Consider the following 6,000-nt stretch of genomic DNA (forward strand, 5'->3'; position numbering starts at 1 on the left):
ACAATATCAGATTACAAATTCCATACTCTCATACAAATTACCGTCTCAAATATATTCAATCCCAGTTTCAAATCAAATCACACAAAAATAAATCATCTCACTTTCCATATAAGCGCATAAGAGCCAATAATTAACGACAAAGTCGAAATTCATTAATAGTCAACATCCACATGTTTCGAGGTGCAGGATTCAAATAAGTTTTTCTTTACTCTTTCTTTTTATCTAATTCTTTTATTGTCTTTTATTTATTTTCTCTATTTATTATATTGACTAACCTAGTTTATTTCTCTTTGTATATAATTTGTATCGTTTAACCTTTCTTTTGTTAAATTTCGTCAAATATATAATATTATAAATAAATAGTAGAGGCCGTCAGTTTGATGGGCGGTCCGGGTGCCTAACACCTTCCCTGACCATACCTTTACCCCCGAATCCGCAATCTTTGGTTCAGACCGGAGTGACGGATCAGTCCCCATTCCAGGGATCAAAAGGGACTTTTCCGTTAAATTTGTTTTTGTATGTTTTTTATAAAACCTATTGGCGACTCCATGTTAATTATTTACTTATTTCAAAAAGGAGATTTTTTCAGGGATCTCACAGTAGGTGAATTGGTAAATCATGTTACCAATCATTGCTACCGAATTCTTTCAAAGAAACCGCTTTCTATGAAAGAACGAAACAAGTATAATAATAAATGGAGGATGAAAGGAGGATGAAATGCGCGATGTCATAGTAAATCCATTAATGAAAAAGAACGAAAAATAGGAAAAATTAACATTCAATGTTATAAAAACTTGATAAACATTTTTAACAAGTCCATTTATATAATGACCTCTCACTAAATTATATAAATGATTCAAAGATCCGTCTTTAGACAAAAATAGGAATCGCTTGGGCAAAACATCCCATAATTGTGTAAATTCGGTAAGTCAACGGTTGACTAATTCTACCTCTAGAACTCTTGGTTGACGAATTTCCTTAAATCCATCTACTAGCTACGGAATACAAGACCGTCTTATACCCCGTTGAGTCCAACCAACTTTGGAGCGTGATAACCATTTACCACCCTACTTACCCGAGGTAAAAAGAGAACACCCCGCTTGGGCGAGCGTGACTCTAATGTACAAGGGATTCATAGGTGTTACTAATTGGTAAGGCTAATCTCAATTTTAGTTATGTGAGAGATCTTGTCAATTTAGTAATAAATTCCCTATAAGTGAACTAAATCGGTGAATGTAAATGACGTGAATTGAGAAACACGAAAATAAAATGCTTGTGAATGGCGATTTTGGCATGCGCAAAAATAAAAGCAAGCAAGCATATGAATAATCCTAGTATGGCCTCCTAGTTAATAAAAACTAGACTATTACATATCGGAAACCAACTCCTTGGTCCCTTGCCTCTTCATTCCAAAAGTGGCTTCTTCTTGTGGGATTTGGAACACCTTTCCAAAAATAGACTCCGTCTCGATGTAAATCCGTGTTTTGAAAATGCTGGTAAGAATAACTATTACAATTGAATTACATAGCTATTCCTATTATACATTAATTAATAAAATAAATAAAACTTTTAATTAATTACAAACCGACGATACGAGATCGTATTTAAATTACAAACAAATCGCTATTCCCATTCATTTCGGGTAATAACGATTAAAATAAACTAGGCCATACTAGGTACAACAAAATAAATACTTTAAATAAATGATAATCATCTATTAAACATAAATAAATATGCTTAAAATGCTGTAAAATGTTGCCAAAATCGCCCTATCTAACAATCATTGGTATCCATCTCGGTTTTGTGGATTTAATAGATTTTTAACTTGTAAAAATCAATAATCAACTCTTAAATCTCATTTAAATCCAAACTAATTATCCAAACTGTTTTGGACCTCAAAATTAGTCCTCACTAATTTGATGATGAATAATTAGTTTGATTTGGTGATATTTTGCTAATTTAATCGGTAAAATCATAACTTTTAAGTAATTAATCCAAAATAATTGAAAATATTACCAAAAATTGAAACAAAATTTTTTAGTATTCTGGAACTCTCCCAAGAACACCAAAATGTCAGAAACATTACCCAAAAAGTTCGGATAAAAATTATGAAGAAAAAGATCGATATTTATCGGTTTTTAACCACAAAAACCAATAAACATCAAAACAAGGTGAATTCACATTTTAAATTTCACTTTTAACTTTTAAATCATATTTTTTAGGGTTATTTAATGGGAATACTATGAACTATGGGTGCCCTTCTCAAATTACTATGACCTATTGATTAACTACGATTACTATCTACTATTATACCCCTTTTCATAGAACAATATTGGGCAGTTTTTAACCGGTTGGTGAAGGTTTAAAGTATGCCGGTCCCACTTTTCCTTTATAAGATCTGAAGATCTTCATCTTTTTCATTTGCAATGGCTATCCTCCAAATTTCTCCATTAAATATCCTTAATTTCTCCTTTTTTTATTGCTCTCTCCATTAAATATCCTCCAAATTTGTTCCATTAATGAAGGGCTCATCTTCTACATCATCATCCATTGCTTCCGGTTCAAAGGCTTCAAAGGCTTCAAAGGCGGTATTTTGCAACCACAATTATAAAGCGGTTATAAAGACCATCGGTAAAGGACGAAATGTTGGGAAGAATTTCTATGGTTGTCCTCTTTGGCCTCTAAGTATCCTTACTTAATTTTGTAGATATTTTATTATCTTATTTAAATTGGGGATTTGATTTAAAATGTTGGTTTATATTTTTCAATTATGTAGAATGGTTGTGGGTTTTTCGTTTTAGAGGAAGATTTGAAGGTGGGAAGTGCTCGGAACTTCAGTGACTATGAAATGAAGATATATGATGACAAATTGAAGAAATTGAAGCTAAAGAAGGAGATGTTTAAGATGGAGGTGATGTATTTGAAGGATGAATTAAGTAGACAGTCAAAAAGGCAAAAAATGCTTATGTATGCCTTAATTAGTTCTTGGATATTTTTTGCTTTTATTTGGATGGTTTAGCTGTAATTGTGAGACGACAATTGACATCTTGTGTAATAAAGCCTGAGATGTAATTTGAAGCGTAAACTGAGATGTTATTTGATGGACAAAGTTGTGTAATAAAGCTTGGTTTTCATTGCATTCCTGATCCAAAAAGGCCATTACATAATGGCATTACATAATGTTGCTTGTTTGTCAAAACGAAACATTTACTTGTCTATTACACCAAACTGATTGTCTAATGATTTCAGTACTACATCAGAATGCATTACTACCATACACTGGTACTACCAAACTTTACAGCCAATGTGGTTTTGCTTTAAATACATCTAGAAATTGATTTGCTAACCATGTAAACTTCAGTTGTCTGTTGCTTTCCATTGTCCTTTGACAAGTATGTCCTGGATCTACTGATTTTACCACAAATGCTGCACTTTTGTTATCCCAACTACCATATAGCTTAAATGGACAACCTCTTTTACACCTTACTCCAAGCTTTCTCCCATGAGTAGTGTCACTAACATCAAAGGTCAAATCTCTACCTTGAGCAATGGCATATCTAGTGACACACTCTCTAAAAACTTCTCTGGTTGGGAAACTAATTCCCACACACCATCTCAATTTGTTGAAGTCAGTTCTACAATCTACAACTGGAACCCTTGCTTGAACCCTCTTGCCAGGTATACTCTCTTCATCACTGTTACCTTGGGTATTTTCCTCATCCCCACTCTCATCATAATTACTCAGTTGCTGATTAGGGTGCTCAGTAGTGGTTGAACACTCTTTTAATTTTTCGTGTCCACTCAGTTTGCCTGCAGCTGCTTCTAGTTGGAGTTGATGTACAATTTTAAGGGCATCTTCATTGAATTGTTTCAGTCTAACCCTTGCCTCTTTTAATTCATCATCAACATCAGACAGATCGTCCAAGTCTCCCTCATTCACTACTTCATTAACAAGCTCAGCTTCATCATCCAATTCCACATCTGACTCAGTTTCATAATCCTCAGATTCAAAGTCAGGGTTATAACCAGGGTCCTCAACTTCGTCCTCACTTGATTCAGTAGCATTTACACAAGCTAAATCGGCATTTTCCTCATACTCATTAAAAAGATCTGCTAAGGTCAGCTCATTGCAATTATATGAGGTTTCAGGAGGCAGTTCATGAACATTGATGTCTGGTTCTGAGCTAGATGGTGGTATTGAGCTATGCACAATGATGTCTGGTTCTGAGTTCAATCTAGGTGAGCTTCTTAAGATAGTATGAGTGCTTGAATTTTGGATTTTAATGTGGTTGTGCTTTTGTTGCTGCTTGGTTTTGAGGTTGTTGTGGGTTTTAAAGTGCTTGGTTTTGTTGTGATTGTGGTTTTTGAGGTGCTTAATTGTGATGTAGTTGGGGTTTTTTTAGTGTTTGGCTGTGATGAGATTCTGCTTTTCTTATTGCTTGTTTGACTAGGACTTGTTCTTTTTGTGTTAAATAATGCAGGGGTATCAACTGTGGCAGTGGGTGAAGACAAAGCTGGTCCCTTTATACAAGTACTTCCCTTTCTTCTAGGAATCATTTTAGCTGGCATCTTCATTAAAGTAAGACCATCCCCACACTCTATCAGCTGCATTAACTCAGTAATATCACACTCAGGTACTTTATAACACTCACTTACTCTCTCATTAACAGCCATCTTACCAATAAGCAGAGCATCACTCTCATCATGAGCCCTTTGTAATCCATCTTTAGGGCTCATGAAAAATATAGCATCAACTTCCCTCCTAAACCCACATTTCTCCGCTTCCTCAACTAATGTAAACCAACACATCTCATCTGGGTCAATGCCAATAGTCCTAAATGTACTACCCATAAAAACAAGACCATTATCACCCCTTCTAAAACAGCCACCATGCCATAACTTCAAAGTCAGGGTTTTCAATTGATTTCCCTAATTAATAACGAAATTTGAATAACAAATCATGAAATTGTTTTAAATCATTAACAACTGCAACAATTAATTAATAAACACAATAAAAATGATAGAAATAAATCAAACATTGGAGAAAATAGGGAACAATTAAAATACTTGTGTCATCGCTCTTTGAAATTAGGGCAAAAATCGATTTGAAAATATTCCGCCTTCAATGAACAAAAAACAACAGGATCATTTAGATTAGGGTTTCTGGGATGTTTGATGATTAATGGAGATTGCGTGCGTCAAGTTAGTAAGGAGAATAATGGTGTTGTTTGATGAATTTTTCTGGGAATCTGGGAGGTATGATGGTGAGAGTAAGAGAAGATACAAAAGGGGAAAGTTGTTTAAGTGAGGGATGATGGTGAATTTGGCTTTCAAATAAAGACAACCTGCTAATCCGGTTGCCCTTCAACTAATACTAGTATGTGGTGAATAGTATAATAGTAGATAGTAATCATAGTTAATCAATATGTCATAGTAATTTGAGAAGGGCACTGTAACATCCCCATACTCCAAGTGCCTTACCAGGACCACTCAGGTATAAGGATGCTACAATCTCGGTTACCCGAGGCATGATAATCATAAGACAATGAAGAAACATACTTTATTAAACAAGTTAAGTGATTACATAACAAAACCAACTGTAAGCAAAATACAACTGCTCTCATACTATAAACCAACTGAAAGGAACTGTCCTAACAAACACAGCGGAAGACTAAAGACTCTGATACGTGATGACTCCATCCCCAGCTAGATCTCACGCGTATCCAAGATATACCTGCCAAGCACTGCTCACCACCCCCGAATGGATCACCACAGTTTTTAAAACATTTAAACGGGGTCAGTACTAATCACACAATTCACCATATATATATACAATAAGATAAACATACAGCTTAACCGTCACACATACACAACCAACCAACTCCAATCATCTCAATCACCGACCGTCCACTTTGGACCCGACCACCGCCGATGGGGACCGCGATCGTACCCACCAAATCCCCGCTCCACATAGTGAGCGATAACCCTGTCCATTAATGT

The sequence above is a fragment of the Silene latifolia genome, chromosome 11, assembly GCF_048544455.1.
Source record: "Silene latifolia isolate original U9 population chromosome 11, ASM4854445v1, whole genome shotgun sequence".
NCBI classification, from domain to species: domain Eukaryota; kingdom Viridiplantae; phylum Streptophyta; class Magnoliopsida; order Caryophyllales; family Caryophyllaceae; genus Silene; species Silene latifolia.